The sequence below is a fragment of the Nyctereutes procyonoides genome, unplaced genomic scaffold, assembly GCF_905146905.1.
Source record: "Nyctereutes procyonoides isolate TBG_1078 unplaced genomic scaffold, NYPRO_anot_genome, whole genome shotgun sequence".
NCBI lineage: Eukaryota > Metazoa > Chordata > Mammalia > Carnivora > Canidae > Nyctereutes > Nyctereutes procyonoides.
In genome coordinates this window covers 93,668,330-93,683,855 of record NW_026575125.1, presented here as the reverse complement: position 1 = coordinate 93,683,855, position 15,526 = coordinate 93,668,330, and the positions used below count along the sequence as shown (strand labels likewise).

At 44.2% G+C, this 15,526-nt stretch overlaps 1 pseudogene; it reads left to right on the top strand.

Moving 5' to 3' along the window:
- The first annotated feature begins 244 nt into the window (after positions 1-244).
- On the top strand, positions 245-885 carry LOC129518064 (ATP synthase subunit O, mitochondrial-like; annotated as a pseudogene).
- The last annotated feature ends 14,641 nt before the right edge of the window (positions 886-15,526 follow it).

The following is a 15,526-nucleotide window of genomic DNA, read 5'->3' as shown; positions in this document are numbered from 1 at the left end:
AGTAGGATTGTATGAGCATGTTTAATACCACAGTCCAGTGTTTCCCACTGTTCTCTGTGGTAGGTAAAATGACACACACACACCCCACCAAAGATGTCCACATCCTAATCCCCAAAGTCTAGGGGACATGTTACATCACATAGCAAAAAGGACTTTGCAGATGTGACTAAGTTAAATATCTTGAGATGAAAAGATGACCCTGGCTCCCTCTGACTCGGGTTTGCCCTACAGCCACCCGGAGAAGATGGCCACCCCGGCGGTGTCCACGCTGTCCCGGCAGGTGCGGTGCTTTAGCACGTCTGTGGTCGGCCGTTTTCCAAGCTCGTGAGGCTACCTGTTCAGGTATATGGTATCGAAGGTCGCTATGCCGCTGCTCTTTATTCTGCTGCATCTAAACAGAATAAACTGGAACAAGTAGAAAAGGAATTGTTGAGAGTAGCACAAATCTTGAAGGAACCTAAAATGGCTGCTTCCATTATGAATCCCTACGTAAAATGTTCTGTGAAAGTGGAAAGCCTAAATGACATGACAGCAAGAGAGAGGTTCTCTCCTAGCACATCCAACCCGATCAATTTGCTTGCTGAGAACGGTCGCTTGAACAATACCCCTGGAGTCATTTCTGCCTTTTCCACCATGATGAGTGTCCACCGTGGAGAAGTACCGTGCACAGTGACCACCGCGTCTCCTTTGGATGAAGCCACTCTTACTGAACTAAAAACGGTCCTGAAGAGCTCCCTAAGCAAAGGCCAAGTATTGGAATTGGAAGTTAAGGTTGATCCATCAATCTTGGGGGGAATGATTGTCCGTATTGGAGAGAAGTATGCCGATATGTCTGCAAGAACCAACATTCAGAAGCTGAGCAGGGCCATGCGGGAGGTTTTCTGAAAGTATTGATTTTCTGTCAGTGAAAATCCCTAAAACTTGGAGCAACAATAAAATGCTTCCTGAACAGAAAAAAAAAGAAAAGATTTCCCTGGATCATATGGTTGGGTCCAATATAATCCCAAGAATCCTTGTAAGAGTGAGGCAGGAATGTCAGAGTCAGAAGATGTGAGGACAGGAGTGCGGAGAAGGAGGGAAGAGGGATTTAAAGATACTAGCTGCTGGCTTGGAAGATGGAAGAGGAATATGGATGGCCTCAAGAAGCTAAAAAAAAAAAAGCAAGGAGACAGATCCTCCTCTAAAGAAGGAACGTGGTCCTGCTGACACCTTGATTTTAGGACTTCTGAACTATGAAACTATAAGATAACACATTTGGATTGTTTTTAAGCCACATAACTTATGCTAATTTGCTACAGCAACAATAGGAAACTAATACACTTGCCATCATGGCTTCCTCTGAATAATACAAGTAGGCAGTCAGATAAATACAGTCTCTAGCCTTCTTTTGGAAATTCACAGGGCACATTGCTTAGTTCACTAAAGGCTCCGAGAAGTCCTATGGAAAAGAAGCCTATTTAACTCAGTATTGAAAAAATGGTTAGCTGCAACCATCAATTATCATATTGCAGAGCCATGTTCCTTTGAGGCAAGGCTGCTGGTAACTGATTGCATAGTAACTTGACTGAAGCTGAAGATAGACGTGTTAACCAAAGAAGAGGTTAGTGTTGAGATCTAGATGGCAGTGAGTCAAAGAACAAGAAACTCTCAATATGTTGCCCAACTGGCCCAGGAAAGCTCATTCTCACATACAAATATGAGTATTTGGTCTCTGCCCTCTGATCTATCTCTAGGATGGGGCTATCATAGGTGGATGGCAGATGCCATTAAGATAATACCAGAATGGAATGAACAAATCACAAGACTAAAATGTACAACATAGGAAATAGACAATGATATTGTAATAGTGTTGTATGGTGACAGATGGTAGCTCTGCTTGTGGTGAGCATAGCATAACGTATAGAGATTTGAATCCCTATGTTTTACACCTGAAACTAATGTAATAGTGTGTAACTATATCCAAAAAAATTATTTTCAAGATAATCCAAGGAGGTCTCCTAGTTCTCATTCCTTGCTCCCCAAACAACCTTCTATTATACAGCTTCCCTTTTGAGTCTGGCCATGCCAACTCCAATCTGATGAATAGTTCTCTGTACCTCTAGAAAATGAATAAAAAATGGAACTCTGGCTTTGTCTCTTAATCCCTTGTGATTTCGATTTGGTTAGCATGAGTCCATCCCCATGAGATTACTGACCTCTAAATATCTTCGACAAAACTCAGTCTCTGAGCCTAACTGGTAGCTGACTAAATTGCCAGATAGACAAACTTTCTTACTGACACCTCTAGCCTGCCTCATTCCTCCAATTTCCACATCCTCTCAGTGGCAATTTCTTTCTCTGTAACAGCTCTGTCACCACACTTAGGAAAAGGTCACTGAAAATGTGTTCAGTTGATAGAGCTCACCTGCAAGATGAGGTCAAACAGTATTGCATAAGAGCAAAAAAGGGCTACCAGGGCAGAGAACAGGGGACAATCTGGGACAGATGTGAAGATCCTCCCTTCAGACTGATGCAACGAGTATAAATGAAGCTAACACATCCATTACCCATACTGAGAGGGTGGAGGTCAGAATAGAGATAACAAATAGCACCATGTGCCAGTTCTTATCACTCGGGAGAAGCCAGGTGGAATGAGGAGTTAAGGTTTTGCAGACAGCTATTGTCTTCCCAATGCTTCATTTCTAGGACTTTTCCTTTCCCTTCCTCCATCTGCCTGGTATCAGTGGGAACTCTGTGTTCCTGCAATGTGACTTGCTGCCCTCTGTCCGTGGTTTTGTAAATCCCTCATTTATGAGTTACATTTGGTTAGCAAATGTTGATCCCCAGGAGACTGAGTCCAGGCTTGGACACCTAACCCAAACTAAGCTAATAAATTCATTCCAATGGGATTTTTTTTTAATTAAAAGAGAGATCAGTTTCTCTCTCTGGATGGTCAGTTTCATCAACTGTGAAACTTGGGTGGTATTAGACACTATATTTTCCTCCATATGGTCTAGAAAGAGAAAGCTGATCTAATGGAAGAAAGAAGAGTGAAACACAGATACAAAGAGGTACAGGAGCAAGTGGTAGAGGACTCAGGACCTATCCCAGGGTCCCAGTTCATCTCTGAAGATCACTTACATTCAGGAACTTGGGTTTTGTAAGATATCTCCGAATCCGTACTAAGAAAACAAAATCTCCTTTTTGTTTAATCTGTAAAATTGGGGTGCCCCTGGGTGGCTTGGTCAGTTAAGCATCTGCCTTTGGCTCAGGTCATGATCCCAGAGTCCTGGGATCAAGCCCCGAGTCGACCGGCTCCCTGCTCAGCAGAGAGTCTGCTGGTCCCTCTCCCTCTGCTCCTCCCCCTGCTCATGCTCTCTCCCTGAAATAATAAATCTTTTTTTAAAAAAAATCTGTAAAATTGGGATTATATCTCTACCTTCTATGGTTGAATTAAAAGAGTCTGTAAATTTGTAAATTTATAAAACCTTTAAAATGCTACCTGGCATATAAGAAGTGCTACATAAAGATTTAAAAGTTTTTTTGTCACTTGCAACCAAGAATGCCCTAATTAATAATTGAGGGGGCACAAAGGACACCCCCAGGATCAATGGGAAAGAAGGCTATGATCAAATAACAGTGTCTACCATGAGAGCAAAAGGGGAAGGCAGCAACATATATATAATGCATAAGAAGTACATCCCACTTCACCAGCTCCAAGTACAAATTTAAATTGCTTTTACTGTTTAAATTACCATGACTGATTTTTTCTATGTCCACACTGACAGGAAACTAAGCCTTTATCTTGAGGTCCCTTAGAATACAGGGCATCTGAGGCACCTGGGTGGCTTAGTCACTTAGTCGGTTAAGCAACCGACTCTTGATTTCAGCTCAGGTCAGGGTTGTGGGATCGGAGCCCAACATCAGTGTGGGACCCAAGAAATTTAACAAAAATCCCCTACCCCTGGACAAGCAGAGCAGGACTGACTCCATTTTGTGCTGCACCTGCCTTGTGCTGACCTGCTTATTGCTTAGGGCACTGCCCCACCCTAGTCAAGACCAGGGCACACCCTAACCGGAAATCCGGCTCAGTGATAGACCAGTTCAATGGATACTTTAGGGTAAAATGTAATTCAATCGGCCACCTGCGAGTGGACCAACACGAGTGTGCAACTTTCTGCGTATCCCATTGGCCACTGGCCACTATAAAGTTGCTAAGTCTCTTAGTCTTGGGGTCCAAGTCCCTGCTCTGCTGTGTCAGGTGTACTTGGACCCAAGCTCAAGCTTGTAATAAACCCTCGTGTGTTTGCATCGGTGTCGGCTCCTTGGTGGTTTCTCGGATTCTCAATCTTGGGCACAACAATCAGGCTCCATGCTCAGCATGGACTCTGCTTGTCCCTCTCCCTCTGCTCCTCCTCCCACTTGTGCTCTCTCTCAAATAAATAAATCTCTGGGCAGCCCGGGTGGCTCAGCGGTTCAGCACCACCTTCGGCCCAGGGCTTGATCCTGGAGACCCCGGATCAAGTCACACATCGGGCTCCCTGCATGGAGCCTGCTTCTCCCTCTGCCTGAGTCTCTGCCTCTCTCTCTCTCTCTCTCTCTCTCTCTCTCTCTCTCTCTCTGTCTGTCTCTCATGAATAAATAAAATCTTTAAAAAAATAAATCTTTAAAAAAAAGGAATACAGGGTATCAGGCAGGGACTATCCCTGAGACCACTATATATGCTTCACTGCTAGGCTGGATTATGTCCCGCAAGGACAATGGAACATACTTGTCCCCAAATGTTTCAAAATAAAATAAACCCAGGCTCTTCCAACTATTACATGCACAATGGATCTTTGCTTGTGGCTTAAAGTTGGCCCCAGGAGGGACTGTGTTGAAGCAAATTCTGTAGCAGTGGCTTCAAAGATTTGGCAGTAGCGTATCCTAATACCCTGCACCACAGACCTGCAGTGCCCAGGCCAGCCACCAGGTCCTGTCTCGTTCTATCCTCATAGTATTTTTTATCTCAGGAACTTTGTTGCCCTTTTCCAATCCCTAGAATGGGCCAGGATCACCCTATCCACCCCAACATGTTACAATAACTTTGAATGTCGAATAGAAAGGGTCAGGATCTCAGTCAGAAATTCATGAACTCAGGGTGCCTGGGTGGCTTAGTTGGTTAAACAGCTGCCTTCACCTTAGGTCATGATTGCTGGGTCCTAGGCTGAGTCCTGCATGAGTCCCGCATTGGACTCCCTACTCAGCAGGGAGTCTGCTTCTCCCTCCACCCCTGCTCCTGTTTATATTCATTCTTTCTGTCAAATAAATTAAAATATTAAAGAAAGGAAAGAAAGAAAGAAAGAAAGAAAGAAAGAAAGAAAGAAAGAAAGAAAGAAAGAAAGAAAGAAAGAAAGAAAGAAAGAAAAAGAAAGAATCTAAGACCTGGATCTCAGTCTCAAAGACAAGTCCTGGTACACCTTATGCAAATTGCCCTCATTCCCTCTTGACAGCTGTCAGTGTCCTATGGGAATATAATGCTTTATATTTTTGTAACTAAAGGGCCATTTCATAACTTGCCCAGAGGAAAGGGAGAAAGCCTCAAAGGAAATCTATACCTTCACTAAAAACTGCCAGTAACCTCAAAATGGTAGCTTCCTGCTTAAGAAATAAGTAAATGGAGTCCTTCTTCACTGGGACCCACAACACAGATTTACCATCCCTGGCTAGAGAATGGAAAGACATTGGCACCTAGAAGGGAGGAAGGCAGAGTAGTCAAAGTTGATGGAATCACAAACAAGGCTAGAAGCAGCAAAGCCACACAATTTTGCTTATCACCAACCTAAGGCAGTCAAGAGGGATTATTTCTAGGGATTTCACCCTAGCAAGCTGAAAGCAGAACAAGTGAATACACATTCCTTGAAGGAGCACCTGGAGGGAGCCCACAGAACCAGCTGCAAGAGGTCAGTGAAGCTCTCAGCCTGCTTATTATCAATTTGGCAACAAGAACTTCATTCCCATTGGATCTATTTATTGAAGTTGTGCTAGAACAGTTGTTCCCAAAGCGCGGTCCCCAGACCAGCAGCAGCATCACCTGGGAACTGGTTAGAAATGCAAATTTTCAGGCACCTCCCCAGACATGCTGAATCAGAAACTCTGGGGGTGGCAACCAGCCATCTGTGTCTTAATCACCTCCAGGTGATCCTGATACAGGCTCAAATGTGATTACCACTTCAAATAGTCTAGATCTATTTGAATCAACAAGCTCTGTGCTTTGTGCTGGGGTTGCCAGATAAAACACAGAATGCCAAGTTAAACTTGAATTTTGGATAAACAATGCTAATTGTAATGTAACTATGTCCAAAATATTGCATATGATATATTACTCATTTTTTAGGTATTTATAAAAGCATTTGTTATGTATGTGGAATTCAAATTAACCAGGCAGGGACGCCTGGATGACTCAGTGTTTGAGCATCGGCCTTTGGCTCAGAGCGTGATCCCGGGGTCTGGAATCGAGTCCCACGTTGGGCTCCTTGCAGGGAGCTTGCGTCTCCCTCTGCCTACGTCTCTGCCGCTCTGTGTGTGTGTCTCTCATGAATAAATAAATAAAATCTTTTTTAAAAAAAACTAACTAGGAAAAAAATTAACTGGTAATTCCGTATTTTTGTTTGCTAAATCTAGCAACCCTAGGTGGGGGAGGAGACCCCAGAGAGGATGGTGATGATGGCACAATCTTAGGACTTGAGGGCCACAGAATTTGCCATCCCCAAACTATGCCTCTTCAGCATAAGGATTCTTTCAGGCTAATTATTTTCAAGAACTACAGATGCATGGAAAGCTCTGAAAAATAAGTTTCCCTTTTGTAAGAGACATTTACGTCTATAAGAGAAATCTCCATTTGTAAAGAGTGTCTCCCTCTCAGTATGGGAAGAGAAGGAGGACTCTAAATCTCTAGAAACTTATCAATGGAGGAGGCAAGGACATAGGCCTGCATAACAAATCATACTCTGGTTTACTGTGCTTTTCCTGAGAGCTTCCCATTAACTGGCTCCCCCTACCCCCAACATCTTTTGTCTTGTGCTGGAGATGATATTTAAGGTCTTGGTTTGAGCCATTGCTGGGAGTTACTGTTTTCCTGGGTCTCCCACGTATACAGGAAGCATATATGTTATTAAATCTGTTTGTTTTCTCCTGTTAATTTGTCTTTGTATTACAGGGGGTCTCAGCCAAGAACCTAGAAGGATAGAGGGAAAATAATTTTTCCCAGATCATTTGGGTGAGCAAAGCTTTGACATAGAGAACAATCACAAAGAGCGTGTACTTGAGAGTGTAAAACTTAGATCTCAGAGGAATTCTAAGTAAGTGCAGAGCAAAGGGGTGGGCTGCAGGATAAATCAGAAAAGAATCTAGGAATTGGATTTGAGTTCACAGTTTAGACTCCAGGGGTCCTAACTGCTGTAATTTCTGGCAATGAGACTTGGTTTTTGTTTTCTTCTCTCTGACCAAACTCCTGCCTTGTAGCCATAAGTCACATTTGTGTGAATTAGAAAAGAAGGTCACCTGGGAGCAGAACTTGGAGCATGGATCCCGGGCTGGAGTTCAGCCCTCTCAGCTAGGCACAAGCTATGCAATGCTTTGTGGCAGCTCTGAGCCTACTGCCCTCGTGACAAGTCTGCCTATTTGCTGGCTAACTTGGGCCCCTTCCAATTGCTTACACTTGTCTGCTTTGTTTTAGGGTCCTGGCCATCAGTGAGGGTGGCCCCTACCCCCACTACCACCCGAAGCTCGGTTTTCTAAAGCCATGTTTGTCAAAAGCATCCGTGTGCAAATTCCTTTGTTCATAATGGTGGCATTCAAGTTGAATTGTGCATGAAATTGTCTTGCTAAAGAAGCAGCTTTCTCCATATAAAAGGGGGCAAGAGAAATTGAAGGATCTGATTAGTTAATAAGAATTCTGAGTAGTCAAATTCCAAATTAGCATAAAACAATTTCTTGTTCAGAGCACGTGCAGCTCGAGTAAAAGAATTCTTTTCTTCCTTTTTTGTTAAAGCGTTTTGTTCTAAAATAGTATAATCACAATAAGACATTCCAATGTGTGAATTATAGTATATTAAGTCATGACTAATTGCATTGATTTGCATTCTGGGTTTTTTAACATCTGTGTGGTAATTATCCTAATCCAATTTGTTATGCAGAATACAATCAATGTTATGTATGTTAGTGTTTAGAGCCCCTGACACAATTTCCTGTAATAAAACAGAATGAAATACAAAGGTAGCTCAGGTGGAAAGACAGACACATCTTTTATAGATATCAAGCTCCCTTTCTTGATCTCCCAAATTAGCTGGGGCTGGGGGCCAGTGGATCAAGCAAATTTAATTAGCATTTTAAAAGGAGGCCCAAGAAAAGAGAGAAAGAGCACGCGCAAGCAAGCGTGCTGAGCTCCTGAGAAAGAGCGAGAGCAGGCTGTATTAAACCTTCAGGAAGACTTTTTTCTAAGAGGCTGTGGCTTTCAGAAGCTGCCAGAAATAATGTCCTGACCTCACCTGATAATGAGGCAATGGGACCGTGTTCTGCTGACACAGTGCTATTTCAGTAAGGGTTGCATCTTACCTGAGGGTCTGGGTTTAGCTTTAAGCCTTTCATTTTTCTATCCTTTTAGGAAAAAGATAGGACTCTGCCTAATATCTCCCAGAAAGTCCTAGGAATCTGGGGCATAGACAAATATCTGAGCCGCTTTTAGGCACAGGCAAAGAAAGCAGCTATGTCTGTGTAATTTGTAGGGATACTAGAAAACCTTACCTCCTAACACCTTCAGACACACACATATACGCACGCACCCTTGCTGCCCTCCTCCCTACCCCCGCCTGACCCCCAATATCTGAATCTCCTACTTTGGGGACATCCAGTCCTTTAACTTCTGGATTTGTCCCCTTTTAAAAAAGGCCAGACTGCCTCATCAAAAATAAAAACCTTAGAAAGCAGTACCTAACCAGCCTCTTTCAGAAGGAAGAAAAGCACCAGATGTCTGGAAGGGCAACAAAGGCCCTGGCTCAGTTGGTGGAGCATGCTACTTTTGATCTTGGGGTTGTTAAATTCAAGCCCCACATTGGGGGTAGAGTTTACTTAAATTTTAGGGGAGCTTGGCTGGCTCAGTAGGTAAAGCATGTGACTCCTCATCTCAGGGTGGTGAGTTCAAGTCCTACATTGGTCAGGCAGCCTGATGTGGGAAACAAAGGCAAAAGAAAAATCTCCTTGCTACCTACAGCCCATTGACAAGTCCTCGAAACAGAGTGACCTTTCTCCGGGAGCTCAGCTGCCTCGATGTTAATTCTTCGCTAAGGGCAAAAGGCAATCTTAGCCTGACCCCCAGGATCCTCTAAATCTACTTTAACATCTAAAAATCTCTTTGGAAATTTTTTAATCTCTAAACCCCACCCCAAGATATGTTGGCAGTCACCCACCCCAAGCATAGCACCCACCGATACCCATCTGAAGGGTCTCATGACTAAGGGTTTTACTAGACAGTAACAAATGACCTTTTCCTAACAATAGCTAGCCCCCTCAAGGTCCTGGAAACCTTGCTTCCAAAATTCCTTAGAGACTTATGCTCTCAACCCCACCCCTCCCAACTCACAAGTCTGTAATGGGCCACTCCTCATGACCCTGGTGCAGCACTTTCTGCCCTGGCGTCTTGTCCCTGTGCTTTAATGAAACCACCTTTTCACACCAAAGACGTCTCAAGAGTCTTTCTTGATTTCGAACCCTAACATCTTTCCTACATCAGAGCCTACTTAAAATATATATATATATAAACTTTAAAAATATCTTTTAAAAAACCTGAAAGGCCAAGGTGGCAGATATTATGAACAATATTCACTTACTTTGCCATTTTGCTGAGTATACAAGTCCTGGCACTCTCCAGGGGTGCAAGGAACCCATGCCTATGGAAAAAATGAGCAAAGTAGATATGGGAGCCCCTCCCCAGCAACAAGTTCTCATGTTCTTTCTCCCTCTTGGTCAATCCATAGGGTAAAGCTGCGGGTCCCTGACCTGGCTGATAATGAGAATCACCAAGAGAGCTTGTTAAATATATACTCATCAGTTTGGATTTAGTAGGTATGGGATAGGGCCCAGGCATAGGTCTTTTTCATGCTTCTCCCCAGGAAATTGTAGTGGACTGCTGCATGGGGCAACCACAGGCATCAGCACAGGTTTCCCAGCAAGTGTGTCCACCTAGGCAACTGGAGGTTAGTGGCACAGCAAATGGCAGACTTAATGGGCAAAACTGGGCCCCGGCCGATTAAGCCTGAGAAAGATTTTCTCTTCCATTGAAATTTAGTCAGGCTCTTCTAAGCCCTCATTTCAACTAGGCCCTGCCCTTGGTCTATCTTTAGCAAAGAATCCTGCGAAGTCAGTTTAGCAAAAATCCACCCCCCCACCAGAGATACCTTATCACACTTGATATCTGATCAAGTTCCCCATCCTTGATTTTTTTTTGAGATTTTATTTATTTGAGAAAGATGAGTGGGGGGTGGCAGAGTGGGAGGAGACTCCCCTCTGAGCAGGGCTCCACAGGACTCAGACTGGGGCTTGATCCCAGGTCCCTGAGATCATGACCTGAGCTGAAGGCAGCTCCTTAATGGACTCAGCCACCCTGGCTTCCTCCAGCCCTGTTTCCTAAGTCCTTGGCTTGCCTTTAGCAAAAATCCTGTTATGCCAGCTTAGCAAAAATTCCCTCACCCTTGATGCCGGTCTTAGTTAGCTTGGGCTGCTATAACAAACTACCATAGATTGGATGGCTTAAACAAATTTCCCACACCTCTGGAGGCTGGCACATCCAAGATCAAAAAGCTGGCAGGTTCAATCCCCGGTAAGAATTCTCATCCTGGCTGGCTGCTAGCCACCTTCCCACTGCATCATCATATAGGAGAGAAGGGAAGGGAGAGAACCTGGTCTCTCTTCTTCTCATAGGAACACTAATCCCATCATGGGAGCTCACCCTCATGACCTCATCTAAATAATCACCTCCCAAAATCCCCATCTCCAAATGCCAACATATGAATAGGGGAGCAGACACAAACATTCACTCCCAAACAACATCTAATCAAATTCACCTAATTTTGCATCCACTGACCTCATCACTCTGCCCATTGGCTAATGATCCCCACTTGTCCTTGTTAGGAGTTGAGTCCAGTCTCTATCTCTCTCCCCTATTGCAATAGTCTTAAAGAAAGTCTTCTTTGCCATTTTAACAGGTGTCAGGATAATTTTTCTCTAACAGGCCCTTAAGGGAAAAAACTGCCTCCACCAGACACTAGGGCTCCCTTTAGCCAACTACTCTCTAGTTAGTCAAGACCTGCTTCAGTCCATTAGGCAGGACCCCAGTGGCTCCAAGCAGGTGCCTAATATATAAGCAGGAAAGACTCTGCTAAGGATTGGCAGTTCTTGATGGGAATTTGTTGGCAGTACCTGAGAACAAAGGTGTGAGATTCTCATCATTCAAACAAATATTTACTGAGCATTTACTCTAGGTCTTGCCCTGCGCTAGGAACTGGGGAATAAGACTAGGCCCCTTTGCTCTCAAAGCTCATACAAAAGCAGGGAAGGCAGACAGGTAAACAGACAATTACAACATACTTGAAGGCTGTGACCAGCTTATTGTAACCATTTGCTGGAAGGTGAGAAGCCAGCAATTGCAATTAATTGGCACAAAGTCTTCCTTGGATCACACTTCTGAAGTGATCCCTTCACCTTGTTTACCCCTGCAGAGTTGCTCCTGCCTCCTGCTTGTCTAACAACATCCCAGAGCAAATCTTTTTCCAAGAGTTGCCTTCTAACCCCCAGCACACTGACCCTTTCATGGCTAACCTCTACCTACAAGATAAGCCCAAACTTATTAATGTGCCATTTCAAGCACTCCATGGTCCTCAAAGAATGGTTCTGTCCCCATGAGCATGGTCAGTCATCAAGACATGCTGGACATTATCTTGAATGTCAGAAGACAGGGTAGTGCAGAACATTCCCTTGATTCCTGTGTCTACACTGTCATCGATGGACGTTGACCAGTGGCAAAAAATAATAATGCTGGATGGGTTTTCTGACTCCAGAAAAATGAGAGAGATCAAGCTTAGAAAGGGGGGGGAGAGCTAAAGAACAAATGTGAGGCAAAAGAAAGCCCAAGAAGCACATCAAGCCAGCTGTGATGCCTGCCCTTCCCAGAAACCAAACTTCTCCACCATCTCCCAAAGACCCAATAAAAGACACAGCAGGATAAGCAACTAGAAGCTTTGAGAAATATAAAGGTGGCCAGATATGTGGGATTTCAGTCAGGTGCCACTGAAACACTACCTTGCAAAGAAAGCTTGAGGCTTCTGCCTCCATCTCCTCACCATTAAAATGGAGATGATACAGCCAGTCCTCCCTCCTCAGAGACAACAGGAGAGACAAAAGACTTGAGAATGTTCTGTAAACTGTAGGTGGCCATTCTGGTATGAGGGCTTGTTATTACTATTCTGATGGGCCCTGTAGGGCATACTGAAAAGGTTTATAGCAATACACATGAGGGCAGCAGGTTGCTTCCAGGAATAGGAACAAAAAGAGAAGATAACACTGACTCAGACATGGGCTCTCCAAGTCACCTCTCACCCAGGCACTTGGTGGGGTAAAGAGCCTCTGCCACCACCCTCTACCCCCTATCAATATGGCAACAAAGCACCTGCTGTATTGATCACAGATGCCAAGACCTAACCACACATAACCACTCAGTGGCCTCCCCTTTCTCTTTAAAAGCTTATCAGTATTCTCAAAATCCTGGTCCTGGCATGCCCTGAGAAACATCCATTTCTGAGAGGCAACATGCCTACAAGGAGTCTTTGCAAACCTCCCTTCCTTCCTGAATCTGAACATATGAGAAGCGGCCACAGGCTACAGAGAGGACTAAGTGTGTCTGGCAGGTCTGCAACTTTTCAACAAACTACTCCACCCATCAAAATGTCCCCGCCCACACTTATCTCAGTACCCTGGGGGGAGAATGGGCAACACTGCCCTGCTGATGTGACATATGGGCCAACAAGTAAACAGCACACTCCCTCCGAAGGGGAGGAGGCATCACAGACTCCCTGCGAGTTCCAGAGGGAAATTTATTTTAGGGGTGGCAAGGCATAGAGCCTTGTCAACTTCCCTATAGATAGCCATCTGCTAGCAAGGAGGACCCTACTTTGTTAGGCCTCTGGAAACCCACAAAAATCTCCTAGGGTAATCACTGTCAATCAGTTGGCAGCTGGCCCCAGCCCTGGGGAATTTTGTGGGAATGCCTATAAATCAGTGTAGCAGAGGAGAACTGCTGCAGAGTTCTATTCTATGGCTCTTATTTGGAAGCTCCTTTATTTTTTTCTCCTCTGGTAAACACCACCTCAGACTGATATGGTAAGGGCCAAGGTCTAGAGACAGAAGTAGCAAGGGGCTAAAAGCCAAATACCCCCTTGGCATCTTTTCTTTCCCTGCCATGGCTTGGGGCTCCTGGTGGTCTGCAGGCCTAACACAAAGTCCTGAGCAGAATCTGGGGCTCTTCGAAAATCCAAGCATCAATAGGAGCCCGAGGTCGGGTGGGACTGGGGGATGCTGGCGGCAAGGGGTGGGGGTAGAGTGGGCGGAGATGGTGGTTAGAAGAGGCTTAGGTCAGAGTTTAAAGCCAGACTTAGAAAGGGCTGAACATGCTATCCTGTTCACAGATCAAGCTAAAAAGGGGAATGGACAGAAAATTGGAAACAAAGATAAATGGAGACCAACCCAAGAACACAGGGAGATGTACTCAGATTGTCCTCTGAGACAGCCATACCATCTCAATGCCTTTTAACCTCTTAAATGCACAGAATCTAACCCAATGCTATGCAATATAACTCTCTGTGAGGATGGAAACATTCTATGAATGCACCATTCCATATGGTAGCCACTAGTCACACATGGCTATTAAGCCCTTGAAATATGGCTGGTATGACTGAGAAATGAATTAAAATTAAATAAAAGTAAAAATTAACTGTAAATAGCCACATGTGGCTAGTGGCTACCATAAGGACCGCACAGGCCTTAGAATTACCACACACTCTGGGATCAAATCCTAGCTCTGCCTTTTGTTGGCTGGGAGACTTTGGAAAACTACTTAACCTCTCTGTGGCTCAGTTTATTCATCTGTGAAATGGGAATAATAAAGGTTCTCTCAGAACTGTTGTGAGGATTATATGAGTTAATGTGTGGAAAGTGATTAGAGAGTGTCTAGTGTATAATAAGGGCTATAATTGCTATAATTTTTTTCCAGTTGGAGATACTCCATAGAATGCCTCTGCCTTCTAAGAGAAGAAGAGAATAAAGGAGAGAGACCCTTTATTGCTACAGAGACAGCAAGTGGAATCTCGCACTCTTCCTATGCCAGACATTACAAGAGATGCAATTCAAATCATTGCCCTCCTCGTGAAATGCTGAGAACAGTGTGTATGATGTAAGGTGCAAGAGGCCATGCTCAACCCTAGTCACTGTCTGGATCTAGTTCCTCATCACAGACACACAGAATACTCCTTGTTCCAAGCACATCCAGTTACAGATATGTGAGAATTCTGGCTGATGTTACCATCCCCAGCAGCGGGAAAGACAGGGAGGGGTAGCCATGGTGATCTGAATTTGAGTCTCAGCCCAGTCATTAATTTACAGGGTGAGGTTAGGTCAAGAACTTACTCTCTGTGAGCATCAGTTTCTCCATCTATAAAATGGAGGTATATTAATTACTATCTTCCAAGATTAGTGTGATGATTGAAGAAAATAATATAAACAAAAGCACCAGATTAGCCAACACAGATCTGCTAGATCTGACCAGCACAGTGCCTGGTAGCTGCTATTTCTATCCATACCTGTATGTTGAATGAGAACCAACCCAAAGCAAATAGGTAAGTGAAGTTATTTCACAATCCATCATCAACAACTCTCTGAGCACAGCTGGAGATAAGGAAGTCTACTTCCTATTGCCCAGAGAGGTGGACATCAATTGTAAAGCCCAGGCTAAAACCCAGTCCCACTACCTCCTAGCCCCAAGCCAGGCAGCACCACAGAGTCCCTTCAAATGGCCTGCTGACTGCTAATTTCTGATGGGGTTATAAAGTGTTTTTTTCATCAATCACTCTCAATGTAGGAAACAGAAGTAAAAGTTACTTCATTAGAAGCACTCACACATAACTGGATACATTTACATATTAAGCAGGCAACTGAGACTCTAATCTTTCTATTTTATGTACAGCTGTAATCATTACTCAGCATCACAATGCTTGTTAAATACCCAGGGTACTACAGAGAACTCTCAAACCTTTGCTAAGTACAGGTGACGATTTGAAAGTACTCCCATTCTCAAGCTGGATGCAATCTCCCCTCAGCATGCCTTGCACCCTGGTGACCGTGTGCGCAGGTGCCCCTTGAGCTCATTCAAATCACCTTAAGCATAGACAGAGATATGACTACAGGTCTCTTAGATCCCTGACGTTTAGTGTGTCTGATTAAGTAACTAATATATACAGGGAGC